The sequence below is a fragment of the Bos indicus genome, chromosome 1 (assembly GCF_029378745.1).
Source record: "Bos indicus isolate NIAB-ARS_2022 breed Sahiwal x Tharparkar chromosome 1, NIAB-ARS_B.indTharparkar_mat_pri_1.0, whole genome shotgun sequence".
Lineage (NCBI taxonomy): Eukaryota > Metazoa > Chordata > Mammalia > Artiodactyla > Bovidae > Bos > Bos indicus.
In genome coordinates, this window is record NC_091760.1 from 89,075,728 (window position 1) to 89,093,022 (window position 17,295).

The 17,295-nt window shown below is 41.0% G+C and overlaps 1 long non-coding RNA gene and 1 pseudogene across 1 annotated transcript; one reads left to right on the plus strand and one right to left on the minus strand.

Moving 5' to 3' along the window:
• Positions 1-4,560: 4,560 nt before the first annotated feature.
• On the minus strand, positions 4,561-5,372 carry LOC109564311 (FUN14 domain-containing protein 1-like; annotated as a pseudogene).
• Positions 5,373-11,987: 6,615 nt separating this feature from the next.
• LOC139179429 (uncharacterized) lies at positions 11,988-16,071 on the plus strand. Its single transcript, XR_011563819.1, has 3 exons — positions 11,988-12,055; positions 13,712-13,828; positions 14,405-16,071. It is a non-coding gene; the product is annotated as an uncharacterized lncRNA (long non-coding RNA).
• Positions 16,072-17,295: the final 1,224 nt, after the last annotated feature.

Genomic DNA, 17,295 nt, shown 5'->3' on the forward strand with positions numbered 1-17,295 from the left:
TACAATTTTTAAAAAAAAAAACTATTTTGACTCACTTTTAATGATAAGCATGGTAGAGAACCAAACTTTACAAAGACTATAAGAATGTCCTCAAAGTTGTGAAATGAAGAAACTAGATCAAGAAATATTTACATTTTACTAGATTGAACCCTTTGTTTGGAAGACATGAGGGCCAAAGAAAAGGATAAGATCCCTGAGTGGTGCTGGAAAGAGTTCAAAGATCTGGGTCTGGGAGTCTCCTATTTCCAGAGAATGTTTAAATCAGAGACGATTACTTACATTTTATTAAAAAACCCAGCCAAATGACTTAATGAGGGCTGAAGCACATATAGCCATATCACCCCCACATCTTGGCAACCTGCCTCTTTGAGCCATGCCTGGTGGATAAGGATTTATTTCTGTGCTTTTTGTATGCCAAGTGGATCTGACAGAGTGGGGGCAGGAAGGAGATGTTTCATAACCTACTAAAGGAACATGGAGTATGGAATATGGAGAAGCATGTAGGTCAAAGGCAGCACCTGAAGTGAAAGCTGATAAATGGAGAGTTAACAGAAGAGGTTAACTTCTTGAGAAATGAGGCTCACTCCAAGAAATCAGGCTGGTTTCTAAATTTTTCTCATAGACTCAAAGGATTTGGGATGAAAGAGAAATGGATTCTATTGCTATCATTATTTATATGACCTTGAGTGAGTCTTTTGACCTTTGTAGAGGTCAGTTTCCTCATCTGTAAAATAAGGAGAAAGACTGAGTTAAACAATCTTTAAGGTCCCTTGCGGTTCTGATACCCATGAGATGAGAAGCACTGATACCAGAGGGGATTATAAATAGTATCTATCCATTTTCCTTCTCCCCAACAAAAACAAAGCAAGCAAGGAAAAATAGACTACATCCCAGATACAAATTCCACATTCAGACTGATAATGGATTGTTAATATCTACTTCAAATACTACCTTTGTCTTTAGGTTAAAATAAACCCTCAGCTGGGCAGAATCTCTTCAGATTTTCTGGGGGTTGAATTATGGAGCCACCTTATCCTTGCTTCTCTCCTGCCCATGCCTTTTTTCTTCCCCTATCCTATCTGAAGAGCTATGGTTTGCCTGTAGCCTGACTCTCTCTCACCTTCACACCTTGGTGTACCAACCTTCCTTTGCCTGTCTAATTCTTGCATATACTTCAGGATTTACCATAATAACAGATTCCACAAGAAAACCATACACCTTATCCACCCCTCTGGACACTTCTCCTCTACATTCCCTGCTAAAAGCAAAGTCTGATTTAGCTGGTCTTGTCTTTTTTGCTTTCTAGCATCTGAGCATGCCTCCATTACTGTAATTTTTTATTGCTTATTTATTCTTATTTCCCACTAGTCTATAAACTCCTTGAGGGTAAGTATCTTACTTATTTTTGAGTTACAGGTTAAAGCACTTTGCTTGACACTGGGGGATGGTCAGTTAATGTTGCTGAATAAATGATGAAACAATAATCTAACACTATCCAGGAAAAGATGCAGAGAAAAAGTGACATCTTTAAAAGAAAGCCCAGACACATGTCTGCTTTTTCTAATAGTCTATTGCAAACGAATGCTCTGTCACCTTATCATTGGGAAGAGTCTAACAGCGGAGGTAATACTAATCACTTCACATTTGCATGCAATTGCCAATCTTCCTAAACCATGTTTGGCTGGTAGCAATGGAGTCTAATCTGGTCCCATCCATTGGAGAGCATTTCATTCTAATAGCTGCCTTGCCATAAGTTGGAAATGCGTCACACACAAGCTACTTATTTCTGCATCATAAACTTCTAAAGTTTCTTTAGGCTGATGGGTTTTGTGTTTTTTTGAAGTTGGGAGATGAGCCGAATATTCTTTCCTTTTTAGGTGATGTCTTAATTGTCCCACCCCTTGTGTTGCCCTCCTGTCCCAGTAGAAACCTGAGATTTCTGGGGGTGGCAGGTCTCTTTTCCAAGATGCAGTGCCCTCCTTAAAATCAAAGGTACATTTCCAGATACTGACTAGAGATAAAAGGTCAGCTATTCTTGGAGTTTAAGTCTCAGGGGGTGCACAGGGCCCACTTTGGGGCACACTTCAGTCTTCCCCAAAGCCCCCTAATACATCTCCCTCTAATTCCTTGGGGGAGGTGAGGTAACTGCAGCATGGTGACAGAAAGTGGAGAGTGGCCCTTAGCTGGAGCCATCAATGGCTCAGGACTCATTCTAAGGCTAGATGTTGAGATGGATCGGGGAACACAAAACAAAATAGCAAACAGTCCTAAACCCCATAAAGACTATGATTTAATACAGAGATAATTAAATTACAAAACAGCACAATAACTGTTAACATAGGAGCAAGTAGATACTCTCTCATGCAATTTCTTGCCTCCTCGATGCCTGGTGGAGTAGAGTGCAATGTGTAAAATGTGATCCTCTGCTGCCCTGGGTATCTATTTTCCTTTGTTCCTTCACAAGTTCCCTCCAAGCTGTTCTATCGTCTGACCAGTTCCAGTTATCAACCCAGAGCAGGTGGACAGGAGGAAACAGGTATGGCCTGACTCTAGACCTACCCACTAAGACAAGAGATGTTTACCTCTATCAAGTGCCGAGATCATAGGGAAGAAACTCCTGTGTCTATGACCTCAAAGGCTCACAGTCTGGTGTGTGTGTGTAAGAGGGGATAGACATATAAGATGTTTGCAATCCAATCTTTCTTGACCTTGTGGAAGTACTTATGGAGTGTAGGGACGGTAAGAAGACTACACTGGAGGGCATGTGAGTGTGTGTGAGAGAGACACGGAGAGGACTTTTTTGAGCTGAGATTTGGGAGATGAACAGCAATTTACCACGCTAACAGTAAAAAAAGCAACACAATGGCATTCCAGGCTGGATGCATGTGGTGCCAGGGAAACAAAGGTACACACTGCTCTTACAGAGTTGGGAAAGAGAGGGTTTAGCAGTGATGAGTTGATAAAACTTAACAAGTGGTTAGCCTCTTCCTCTCCCCCAAGAAAGGCTTAGTCTGTAGCGTTGGTTGATTCTCATGGTATAAATTCTCCCACTCTGACCACTCAGTCTACCAATCTGACATCAGTGAACACAGAGCTGAAGAGATACTAACAAGTGACTGTTGCAGTCGATAGGAGCCACCTTCAGCACACCTTGATTTCTTCTCTTCCTGAACCCAAATAACACACAAGAGCTGTACAATCTCATCTTCCGGTTGCTCCCTGTAATAATACTGATAATGTACCTTGAAGTCTATGGCAGATTCTGACTGTCCTTGTGTGTTCGTGGGACTGGAAATCAGGTGATTCCAGTTGTGGTTCTGATTCTCCAAGAACCCTGTGACTTTGGAAAAGTCACTTAGCCCCTTAGAGATACAACTAAGTCTGAGCCCTTGGGTTTCCCAAGACTCTTTCAGAAACTCTAGAAGTCATTATTCAGTTATGCCAAAGATGTACCTTTTCCACTGATTTTTTTCTGGGTCACATGTCTTTTTATCTTGGGACAGAATGGAGAGATCTTGGATTTTAAGACACTCTAGAAAAATTTTTATTTATCTTTACTTGTTCTGATGAATATTTCTTCTCTGTGAAATGGATTTTATCATTATAAGACTACATTCTGAAAGGATCCTTGTCAGTGATTAGGTATTTGAATAAAGTGGGTTTTAATTTCCTTTCAAGATTATTAAGTGATTTAATGGGATAAATTAGCACAGGAATATAGTTGAAGGGTATAAAGTATTGCCCACTCATAAGGTATTGTTTTAAAAAGGTTTTTCTACATTGCAAAAATATAGATATGCTAAAATAAAAATAAAAGTTTATTTATTTTTTTAAAATATCCACTATAAGCTGCAATATATGCTATTTATAATATCTGCCTACAAAATAAATGATGATTTCATGCAAAATGATGCTATATTTTAAATTCTTAATGACATGTACTTTATTACTGGAATATATAAATCTGGTGCTCTGTAAGAAATGTTCATAAACATGTGGAATTAAAACAATATGAGTCAATTTTATTTTGTTTTGTATAAGAATAATGTCATCAGATGTTTCAGGATTCTTGGCACTAAAGTGTTTAGAATATACTGAAACAGTAATGAAAACATACAAAAAATTCTCTTTGATTAAGAGTGAAAAGTGTCTAGATGAAAAATTTAAAAGGATGTAAAAATTATCAATAAGTAATTTATCTGACTTAGAGATTTGTACCAAGGATCCACCAATTATTTTCATTTCCTTTTTGCATCAGTTCAGTTCAGTTTAGTTGCTCAGTCGTGTCTGACTCTTTGTGACCCTATGGGCTAGCATGCCAGGCTTCCCTGTACATCACCAACTCCCAGAGCTTACTCAAACTCGTGTCCATCGACTCAGTGATGCCATCCAACCTTCTCATCCTCTGTCATCCACTTCTCTTCCTGCTTTCAATCTTTCCCATTTTCAGGGTCTTTTTCTTTCTTTTTTTTTTTCACAATGGAAAACATTTTATTTAAATAAAATGAGGATAATATTTTACTGGGGAATACATCCAACAATTCATTTTCTCTCCATATCTACATCCAACAGTAGTGTTTTATATTCAAATTTTAAACAAACACAAATTCTTAAAAAATAATGAAAGCCATGTTTTGCTCAGGGATACTATTATCCATATACCATACAGGTTATTTTATAGCAGATACTAGTCTGCTAAATTTCAGATGGCAAAATGCTAAGCAGTGAGTTGGGTATTGTCCAGCTAGTTGTTTCTTGTCATCCTGGAGAATCTGTCAATGTGTAATGATGAGACCATCTTGTCACCACCACTTCTCTTCTCAGAGGTGACTTCACTGTGATAGAACATATTCTTAAGATGCAAGGCCTAGCAAAAAGCCTCCCACAAATCCACTGGATATCACAATGTTCTGTTGACAAATTCTGTTGCTTCTTCTATTATGTTATTGATTTCAGGTGCTGCCTTATTTGCTCATTTCTTAATCTGTCTTTTTGCTTTGTTTACATCTTTTTCCACTCTCTTCCAGTCGATCTGCACATAGCCACTGTGACTGGCAATCTGAAGGAGAAGAAAGCCACCACCTACTGCAGTTGCTGCAAGTTTTCCAACTTTCTGGAACAAAAATCCCGCATACCAGCCACTCACTCCACCCATTACAATCTGGGTGGCTACCGAGTATTTTTCTACCGTAGGTCCGGAACTGTGGCCAAACACTCGATTCCACCAGTGATGTCTTCTGGCATACTCAGTTAAATCCAACACTTCGTAAGAATCATCATCACTTTCATATTCTTGGGGAGGGGGGTTCCGGGTCGCCATGATACCACCGGCAGCCTATACTGAGGCGGTCCCAACCCACCCGCCTCTCGCCCCTACTATTTTTCAGGGTCTTTTTCAGTGAGTCAGTTCTTTGTATCAGGTGGCCAAAGTATTGGAGTTTCAGCTTCAGCATCAGTCCTTCCAATGAATATTCAGGACTGATTTCCTTTAGGATTGACTGGTTAGATCTCCTTGTAGTCCAAGGGACTCTCAAGAGTCTTCTCCAACACCATGGTTCAAAAGCATGAATTCTTCAGTGCTGCATTGAGGGATGCTTAAAAGCTTTATCTTGGCAACACTAAATCAATCCACTGATTGTGTTATTTCAGACTAACGGTTTGTTCATTCAATGAACAATTTGTCGATGGTTAGGATTGAACTAACAGGTTACTTTACTGGTTATTCATCCACACCATAAGTATTTGTTGCACCCCTGTTATATAAGACACTGTTAAATACAGTTTAGATATAGATATGGGATCAGATTTGAGAATTCTATAGTAGTTTGAATGATGACCCCCCAAAAGAAATGTCCATATCCTAACTCCCCAAATCTATGACATTATTTTTGCAGATACAGTTAAGAATTCTGTAAAGAGGAGAGAATCCTGGGTTATTTATGTGGGTGGGCCCTAAACCCACTAAAGTGTCTTTATGAGAGAAAGTCAGAGGGAGATTTGACAGACAGAGGGAGACAGCAGAGGAGGCTGGGATTGGAATGATGTGGACATAGGTCGGGACATGCTAACAGCCCCAGATGTTGGAAAAGGAAGGAAACGAATTCTACCTAATTTCTCAAGAGAGAGCACTGCCCTGCCTTTACTTTTGTTTCAAAATTCTTGCCTCCAGAACAGCATAAATTTATGTTGTTTACACTATCAAATTTGTAGTAATTTGTTATAGAAGCCTCAGGAAATTAATACAGATCCTGTCTTCAAGGAAGAGAACATATTTTTTTTTCTATATTCTATTGTTGCCTTAATTTGATTAGAATAGGAGTTTGGAAGGAGACATTGCTTCTATTGCTTTCTATTGGAGGTATCAAGATATACAATATTTACCTGAAGAAGGTATTTGAGAATACCTTCAGAAAGAAGAATTTGAGAATTCTTCAAAAAACGAATTGAACTTGGACTTAGAAAGATGGCATGGATGATAGTGATGCTGGAGGGTGGTGGTAGTGGAGGATGTTTGGGGTAGATGTGTCTGGGATGGAGGTGGAGGAGGGCAGGGTATTACAGAAAGAAGTCTGGATCAAAGGACCTGCCCACAAGCTGTAAAGTGAGAGACCTGTGCAGAGAAGGCGGGGTTTTCAGTTAGTTGGGGAACGGAAGAGACACACATGAGACTGGAACCTGAAGCAACACTGTGTAGTTAGCTAGAGGGTGGACTTCATTCCATTGTCTTCAGGCAATTTGTTTTTAATTTCTTTTCAAGCAGGGGCATGAGGAGGTCAGAACTGTGTTTAAGAAGGATTTCTGACCACAGTATGATTTTGATGGGGAAGGGATTGAAGGTGTGGAGAGACTGGTTAGGAGAAGATAATTCGAGTCCAAGGAAGAAGGGTGTTATGGGCTGAACTTTGTCTCTCCCAAATTCATGTGTTGAATTTCTAGCCTCAATGCCTCAGAATGTGAGTATTTCAAGGCAGGGCTTTTAAAGATGTAATTAAGGTAAAAGGAGGTCTTATGGGTGGGGCCTAATCCAACATGACTGATGTCCTTATAAGAAGAAGAGATTAGGACACAGACAGCACATAGACCAAGGGGAGACCTGTGAGAACGCAGTGAGATGGTGGCCATCTGCAACCCAAGGAGAGGGGCCTCAGAAGCCAACTTGTTGACACCTTGATCTTGAACTCATAGTTCAAGTCATAGTTTTTCTAGACTTGTGAGAAAATTGATTTCTGTTGTTCAAGTCTTCTCATCTGTGGCATCTTGTTCTGGCAGCGCAAGCAAATTAATACATGGGGTTTATACTAGGGCAATTTTGTGACAAAACATAGTACGCTACCTGCAGAATTTTTATGTTTGATGTTCTACCTGGAAATTGGTACTGTTATGTGCTCTCCTAGATAGAAATGTGGCCAACATTAATAAAAAGACACACAATTTAATATCATGACCTCCCAAAGGAGGTGTACCATTGCCTGTTCTAGTTCTGAGTGCATGGTACATCCCAAGGCGCAAGAACAATACCGACTTTATAGTTGCTATAATATCTTAATATCTTTTCAGGGTATTAAACAGGATCTCTTCTGGTTCACAAACTCTGTGCATTTTGCCCCTGCTTTGTTGATCATAAATAATGATACAGGACAAATGCTGCCTTCAGGTCCTTGTTGATTGAGTTATGAAATATGCCCATTGCCTGAGTTTCTGGGCATCCAGGCACAGTAATCCATTTTGATCCTTCTCTTCCTAGCCTGTTCAGAATTTACCCATCAGTCAGTCTACTGCCAGATTAAGTATATAGGTTTGTCTTGAACATGAACAGAAGCTGGGAAGTAAGTGAGAAAGATACGGACTATTCCTGTAGTTCATATCGCAGGCTTCTAAGTGAGAAGAACACATTGTTGGAGCATGAGAACTGAGTGATACAAATTAACTGAGTCAAATACAGCTGTAAGACGCGGGGCCAGGCGCCCCAAAGGATGCCCAGTCAGGTGCCCCAGTGGGGGATATTGTGATGTTCTTCAGTCTTCTGAGTGGGAAAGTTTGTTTTTCAGCCGCTAAGTTACACCCAACTCTTTTGCAACCCCGTAGACTGTAGCCCGCCAGGCTCCTCTCTCCATGGGATTTTCCAGGCAAGAGAACTGGAGTGCCATTTCCTTCTCCAGGAGATCTTCCTAACCCAGGGATCAAACCTGGGTTTCCTGCACTGCAGGCAGATTCTTTACCACTGAGCCACCAGGGAAGTCAAGTGGCGAAGTTGCAACTCAGGAAAAGCAAAGGAGGTAAGAAAACTCAGACTGGTCTTAATATTTTTCCCATTTAAACCTTTTTTAAGGTCTCTGGAAAACATGTCTACTGACTGCTTAGTCCTGTGCTACACGTTACGGCCTCTGTAGAGCTGGCTGAATGTGCTGAGGATCATGTACCACCCTATATGTTCTAGGGGAGAAGGAAAAGCCAGGCTTTCAGGAAGCTGATGATCATTGAGGAGGCAAGTCTTATGTTTTCTTTATCATTACTGTAAATTAGTGTGGAACAGACTGAGCTATAGTTGGCTGACTTACTTTGGGGTATCAGACAGCATCTGATTATTTGCTAGTATGTTCACAACAATGAGCCAAGTGAGATGGGAGCTATGAAAGGAGAGTAAGGCCCATCTCCATCCCAAAGAACTCTTAGGTCAGCTGAGTACACTTACTTAGATGAAATAGCAGGTGATAAGAAACAGTGTTCAAATAAATGGTGTCACTCTCTATGTGCTTAAGAACTTAGAATTTCATAAAATTAAGAAGATTGCATAAGTCAGTTTAGATATAGGAGGCTTTGTGAAAAGTAGGGCTTGGGATACTCATTAATTCATTTATTATTCATGCATTTTCCATCTACACAGAAAACATGAGTTGTATATAATGTTCTAAGTTCTGATAAAATGTTGAAGGAGACAGGCATGATTCCTATCCTTATGGAGCTTACAGTCTAATGTGAGACAAAATGGTAGCCATATAATTACACAGATATTAAGTTACAGACTGTGATAAGTGTCTTGAAAGATAAGAGGGGGAGTAATGTGGAGGAGGAGGCAGTGAGACTGATAGTTACGCAAATACCCAAAGGATGAGTAAGAGAATTAGACTGTGGATGTAGAGAATATTCTACTTCCCTGGTGGCTCAAATGGTAAAGTGTCTGCCTACAACATGGGAGACCTGGGTTCAATCCCTGGGTTGGGAAGATCTCCTGGAGAAGGAAATGGCAACCCACTCCAGTATTCTTGCCTGGAAAATCCCGTGGATGGAGGAGCCTGTTAGGCTACAGTCCGTGGGGTCGCAAAGAGTTGGACACAACTGAGCGACTTCACTTTCACTTTTCGTGGAGAATATTCTGGGTGTAGGACACACCACTTCATGGGAAATAGATAGGAAAACAGTGGAAACAGTGTCAGACTTTATTTTTTGGGGCTCCCAAATCACTGCAGATTTTGGAGTGCATGACTGCAGCCATGAAATTAAAAGACGCTTACTCCTTGGAAGAAAAGTTATGACCAACCTAGATAGCATATTCAAAAGCAGAGACATTACTTTGCCAACAAAGGTTCGTCTAGTCAAGGCTATGGTTTTTCCTGTGGTCATGTATGGATGTGAGAGTTGGACTGTGAAGAAAGCTGAGCGCCGAAGAATTGATGCTTTTGAACTGTGGTGTTGGAGAAGAGTCTTGAGAGTCCCTTGGACTGCAAGGAGATCCAACCACTCCATTCTGAAGGAGATCAGCCCTGGGATTTCTTTGGAAGGAATGATGCTAAAGCTGAAACTCCAGTACTTTGGCCACCTCATGCGAAGAGTTGACTCATTGGAAAAGACCCTGATGCTGGGAGGGATTGGAGGCAGGAGGAGAAGGGGACAACAGAGGATGAGATGGCTGGATGGCATCACTGACTCGATGGATGTGAGTTTGGGTGAACTCCAGGAGTTGGTGATGGACAGGGAGGCCTAGTGTGCTGCAATTCATGGGGTTGCAAAGAGTCGGACATGACTGAGCGACTAAACTGAACTGAACACACAAGTGCAGAGACTTGATGGGGAGAAGGCACTGCCTACCTTGTCTGTGAAAGGCAATAAGCCAGTTTAACTGGAGTGTAGTAAGGGAGAAAAGAGCATCCTGTGGGGTGAAGAGATTTTTCTTATTTCTGATGTTTCTAAGGTCATAGATATCTTTAAAGGTCTGTTGAGAGTTATGCATCCTCTTTCCAGAAATATGTTCATACATTCCCAGTTTTGGAAGTTCATAGATTTGCACAAGCCTGCCCATGAACTTCAGAGTAAGAACTTCTGCCTTAGGGACAGATGAATTGGAACTGTTTCTCTGGCAGAAAAAAAAGTTTTGGCACAGAGAGAGGTCAGGGAGGAACAGTGTAGGAAGGGGGAGGCAGGGGGTTCCTACTAGGCAGGGTTTTTATCAGTCTTGCTCCAGTTCCACTGAAAGCTCTCAATTTGTGGAAGTCAAGGTGAATTCTAGGGGAAGGGATATTTTTATGCTTGTATGCATCTTGAATTTGCTTGTAATGCTTCCAGTGGCATTTGGCCTTTAGATAATGACTTCTCTCCTCCTCCTGGTTCGGCTCTCGTCTCCCAGTGCAGTTCCCATCAACACCATTGAGTTTGTACAGTGTACGAGGGAGGCTGCGGCAGAGAAATAGACTCCATGGTGTTGATTTTCTGACTCAATGGGTTTTGAAAACATTAACAAGAATATTAGCAAAGCTGTTGAATACAAACCATTTCCTAATGCATTTTTAATTAGTATTTGGCCAGTTAAATTAATCAATTTGTAAAGTACGTGGAAAGAAAGGTTTATTAAAATAGAATTCATGTTGGTGAGACAAACCTTTCAACTTAAAACTACAACTGGATACTTCCTCCAAATGCAAAGTGTGGGCGGGTAGGTATGCAGATCCCCTGTGGAGACTATTTTCAATATTAATTATCTTGCTGTGTCTTAAATGGTTTTTGTTTGAGTGTTAAAAGGTTTGTGAAGATTAGATTATTTAAATGGCAAAAATAAATTTTCCTGAACTTGGACAGTCTTTCACAGTCAACTGTAAAAAGCTAAAAGGGGTGAAGAGAGAGGGTTTTTATACATCTTGTTTCTTCTTTTTCAAATGAGACAACCTGAAATAGTACAAAGGAAAGCAAGGTGTGCCTGAGAGGAAAAGTAGTGGACATAAAACACTGTTGACTTTCTTAGGCTGACAGTCACCTGGGTGGAAGGCAAAGCTAGTAACTGTGGCCATGGCCAAAAACCTCATCATGAACTGTACTCCCTGAGCTCAGAAACTTCTTAGTTCAGGTGTCAGGAGGGCTCAGGCAGAAAATGTCAGATAGAAGTGTGCGGTGTGACTGCTCAGAGAAGGGGCTGAGACACGCCGCAAGGAAAGGGAATGTCGTCTGTCAAACTGAACGCCTGGCTCTTCCCCAGAGCCGATGTGTATCATGAGCCAGGTTTCATCTGAGTTCAGCAGATGAGTAAGGGTCTAGTCTACCACAGGGCTGTGCTCAGCTCTGAGTCAGACCTGTCCACAAAGAACTTGCTTTGGGGCAGGGGAGAGAAGTCTCACGAATCAGTGTAACTTCTGCAGATCAGGCTGTGTCCTACAGGGGCCATGATGAAGAGGCCTCAGGTACAGTAAGCTCACAGTGAACGCTGGATAATCCTATTAGTTTCCTAGGTTTGCCATAACAAAACACCACATCCTGGGTGGCTAAAACAACAGAAATTTATTTTCTCACAGTCTGGAGGCTGGAAGTTCAAGATCAGGGTGTTGGTAGATTTGGTTTCTCCTGAGGCTTCGCTCCTAGGCTAGCAGATGACCACATTCTCTGTGTGCATGCCCCGCCCACCACAGGTTTCTTCGTCTTCTTACGAGGACACCGTCCTATAGAATTAGAGCCCTGCCCTTATGACCTTATTTCACCTTCATTACTTCCTTTAAAGGTTCTGTCTTCAAATGTAGTCACAATGGGAGCTTCAGTGTATGAATTTGAAGGAGACATGATTCAGTTCATAACAGTGAGTGAATGCATGACTGGATGGAAGGGGGAGTAAAAAATAGAAGTCCATAGTGCTATAAAAATAAATGGAAAGAAAAGATTAATTTTGACTCAAAGATTTAGGGACATTTCTTAGAGAATGTGTGATTTGAGCTAGGTCTTGAATAATGGCAAGGATGTTGACAGGACAGAATGAGGGAGGGAAGGGAAGCTATATCTTGCAGAGGACAGAGAAGACTTTTATAAGAGTCTAAACTTGTAAAAAATTATGTCCTGTAACTCAGTATGATGATCTCCACACAGGAGAAAGATGGTGAATTAAACAGTAAAATGTTATCATATGTCAAAATTGCTGAAATACATATGATGGTAAATTGAAAGGGGAATGGGAAATAAGAATTTTTTAAATATGGTGAACTATACACAGAGGCACACAGAGAAGAGAGAAGAGCATGTATTTAGGAAGTGAAAAGAGAACAGATCCTTCTGTCTCCTGGATTCTGCCATTTGTGCAATCATACTGGGAATGGGCAGTATGCTCATTTCTTACTCAGTCATCTGTTCTTTGTGATGTGAAAATAAAATACAAATGAACTAGGTATTGCTAAGGCAGCTCTCTAAAATGGAGCCAGGAGGCCCTTGAGAAAGTGTGATTTCTGCAGTCTCAGCCTGGATGGAATCTGTCCTTTTGACCTCGTATTTTCCTAAGAAAGGCATCTAAGACATCTGCCAGGAACTCAAGATGCCTATCGGAACTTACCCTAAAAAAATCTCCTGACAGCCATCCCTTAAGGACTAATATTTTCTTTCCTGTGTCAGAGCACAACTTCTGGCTTTTGCCTTTATAAACCCCTGACCCTGTCTCTTCCCTGGGACACTGTTTTTGGTTTTACCCAAATCTGTGTATCTTGGATTGCAATTCTTTTTTGTTTAAGTCTTTATTGAATTTGTTGCAATATTGCTTCCGTGGTTTTTGTTTTTTTGGCCAAGAGCATATGGGATCTTCGCTCCCCAACCAGGGATCAAACCTACATCGTTTGGAAGGTGAAGTCTTAACCACTGGGAATCCCTGAACTGCAGTTCTTAGGACCCCGGATAAAGTCTTCTCTTTCTTTTTTATTTTCTTTTGGTTGACAGTGAGAATTTGTACATATGCAGTTCATCTCCATATCGGCAGATAGAATGTTCTGGAGTCTAAATTTGAATATTTTCACCTGATAATTTCATATAAAGACAAATTTTAGTTATTGTTTTACTATTCAAATGGTTATTAGTTGGATGAAGAGGCAAGTCATTGTGAAGAATAGGTAGAGATGAAGAGAAGAAATAGGGGATGAGGGAGAAGACACAGAAATAGGAGTCAGATGGGTTTACAGACAGAGTGTTAGTCAAAGCAGCAAATTAGTTTTGTGAATTACTTTCATAGCTCCCCTGTTGTTTTCACAAGCTATTGAAAGGCAACACAATCAGGATTAAATACCTCTCTTAATAGAATTCACTGTTAACCAGTGATAACCATCCTTTGACTCCTCTTCCTCAAATCCTAAAATGCTCTGTTTAGAATGGGGGAAAGACAATAGCCCACATGGAATAAGTTATTCTATGGGCTTCAAAACAGGGAGCAGAGCGACACCACCCCACATTCAGCTGATTTTCAGTCTTCTCCTGCCTCCAGTCACACCTGAGCAAATGACACTCCCATCATCCTCACAGCTGGTCATGGTTTGAATCCTCCTTGTGAGGGTGGCGAAGAAGATACAGGCTTCTCCAAGAGGAGGTTTCAGAATTCCAGGTGTGTGTAGGGGATGTGCAGAGGAGGTGGGGGGCCCAATCAGTTGCTGATGTAATTTGAAATCTCCTTGCTAAGAAATTCCTGTGCTCCCTTGCAGACATAACCCCCATGCCTGATCACACTTGGTTTCAAATCACTGTTGTAGAATTCTAATTTATGATCCCCAGTTCTGAACCAAAGCCTGACGCTTAGTTCAGAGGAGGCAGAGGACCACGGAACTGGGTCTGAGTAGCCAGAGGGCAACAGGAGGGTTTTGTTGTCTGGGAGCAGGGACACATACACTAACTACCTGAGCTGTCTGTCTTTTCTTTTCCTATTGCAAACCATCCAACCCACCTGAGTGATCTTCCCAAGTCTGCATGGAGTCATGGCGTCTCCTACTTAAACCCAGTTCCCCTCAGGGTCCTCAGAATAATAAGTTGTCTTCATGAAAAGTCCCTCTTAAATCTTTTTTAGCCTCACCCTGAGTATATGCAGGCTATTGGGGGAGGACCAGGGGTCCTTAGGTAATATTGAATATTTTTAAAGCCTTAGGTGATTGTTGGCCCTAACGAGCCATCTTTTCTTCCTCGGCAGGCTTCCTGCACACTACTTAACCACAGCCTCTCATCTCGTGGCCATGCTGATCACATTTGCCATACCCAAGAATGTTCCCAAGAATGGCACAGACACAGCTGGCTGATTCACTCAACGGAAAGTCAGAAGATTAGAGTCTATGTAGAAGGAGATTTAGACACAAGTTCTCGTAGCAGAAATTTCCCTACTGATTTAGAAGGGCATTCTTTGTTGAAACAATAGATTTCTGAGAAGATTTCTCTATTTCTCTCCATTTTCCTGTAATACAGATGCCAGCCTTTTCCAGATGGGACTGTTTCCACTCGATTTTCAGTGGTCCGATTTTTAGCTGTCATGACCCAGACTGTTTTGCCTCATGATCCCATAAAGCACACAATAATAGAACCACTGGCATTTTAGATTCTATTGCAATTCATATTGTGTTTAGCACTTTCTTCCCCTGTACACTTTAATTTCTGTGCATGGCTGAACCACCTCATTTCCACGGAAATGAAGTTAGTGGCTGCAGGTGCTTCGGTTCTAGAGGTGGTGATTCATTTCTGAGCTCTGGTGTCCTTTCACCCCTAGTGGGACAAGTGCACACACACGTATGCACACATAGAGCTTCATCTTTTCCAGACTGTGTTATTTTCATTATTTTTCCTAAGAGTGGATTTAGAAACAAATCTTTGTTCTGGTCCCTTGTTTTTAAGACCAAAGGCCCTTAGAAGTCATAGATCAAGAGCATCTAAGTGCATTCTGGCTGGCCATGATAGCCAAAGGCTTGTTATTTTATTGACATTTCCTAGTTTTGATTGAATACATAGACAAACATACAGTGAGACATACACAATGTCAACCATTTTTTATGGAACTGTTTCTTAATGCATCACTTAATTGATCAGTGCATGCTTGTTGAATGAAGTAACCATTTTTCCTCCCTGGAGTTCAACTGATTATCAATAAAAGTCATCACATTGGTTTGGGTATACAGACAAGGCTTTAGCTGCATGTTAATATCTTTGCCTTTCTCATTATTTTCGTGGTTGTATAAGGAGTCTAATAACATCTGAATGCAATCTTTCTGAATGAAGTAAGTTAATGACATCTTATGCTGCCTCTATGGGAAATATTTTTTTTCACTTAAGTAGTGTAAGAATTATAGAACTTCCTGCTGCTACCACACTTGGTGTTACACCAGGTTAAGTCCTTGCCATTCCTTTTAACATCTGTTGGTAAGAACTGCTCATTCCCAGAAGAACCACGGAAAAGACTGAGACTGGGCTGCCCCCATTTTAGCATCAGGTCAGATATTCGTCTTTCCTGTCTCATGCTACTGTCTTGGCTTCCAGAATACCTAGGGTTTTTGCTTGCTTTGTCTTCAATTTTGTCCAACACAGGTTTGATTCATTTCCTTTTGGCTCTTCATTTAGTTTCCTACTCGGTCCTTTTTATCTGTTGAATTTCCTTAACTCTTGACCAGTTTGCACCTCAGATATCTTCCCTAATTCAACTTGATACTTTGAGTCTTTGAAATTATTCCATCAAAAACATGAATTCAACCAAGTGTGAAGGTTTCTAGTTCAAAACACTGAGATGGAGGGTTCTGGGTGAATTTATGGAAGATAGGTGGGAAAGATGGCTGGATAAATGGGTAGGGGGGCATAGCCGAGAGCACATACAGGGAGGGAAAGTTTATAATAAGGGTAAGAATCTCTTTTCAAAGGATGTTCCCCCAAAAGGGTGATGGGTATGAGGAGTTAAAGTAGAGTCATGGATAGAAACTAAGGTGATTGGCTGGAAATGGCCACATGAGTGAGCCTTCTGACCACAGAGTTTGCCTCTCTGTTGATAACATAAGAATTTCATTTGAAAGAAGTGGAGAGGCAGAGTGCTTCAAAGAGGTTTTCCCTTTTTTGTCTTTTTGGGGGGATTCTCCAGCTTGCCTGCCTGTGATCCCTGTGTGCACCATAATAGAAACCTGCCAACATACAGAGCTTTTCTGCAGCCTCTCCCTTCAGGGCTCCAGAGTTGAAACCGAAAGGGCCTCTCTGGCATTAGTGATGGAAGACAGGCATTTAAGATGGGGTTAGAAGAGATGCTGATGTGGACATATGGAGCAGAGTGGGGAGAATGAAGGGCAATTCAGGCAGTTCTGGAGAGTACAGTGGTGAAAGATGGTTACCTGGGGTCAGATGTTCAGAGCTCTCTCTGAAGTTTGCAGTTATAGGAGAGTGGTGGTTTACAACTCATTACTATTTTCTTAAAACAGTGGAACTTTTGTATGTAGGAGTTAAGTATAATAGTTGTATGCAGTAAGTATAATATAAATATTAAATTTAATAAATATAATAAAATTAGAGACAGAAGTTTAGCTGTTCAGCATCTCCTTTCCCACTGTTAGTTCCTGACATGGATTCTATAGCATTTCCATAAACACTAGGGTTCCAAAAATATATATAATTTGAAGTCTATTGGACTAGACTCTAAAGTACCTATGAGGAGAAGTGGAAAATGTTGGAAGGGTGAGTTAGAGCATTTACTCAGAAGGCTTTGAAGGTAATGTAACAGAGTTTGCATTTTATTCTGGAAGCACTGGAGAACCTTTGACATTTATAAATATAAGAATTTGAAAATAAATTATGCATGTATATGGAAGGTTGAACTTTCAGTGAGACAATCAGAATGGTGACATTGGAAGTGAGCACTCCAGCCTGGGGACTAGCAAGGTTCCCAGGCAGGAGGACCTGAGCCAGAAGGGTAGAAGCAGGAAGGTGAGATGTGATGTGAGAGGACTTGGATGGAGCATGTGGGCAGGGTTGGAGGTAGAAGCAGGGATTAAAGATGCCCCAAGGCTCTGAGTCAGTGACTGGTGGCAAAAATGATGCTATCAGTAGAAATAGGAAATGAAA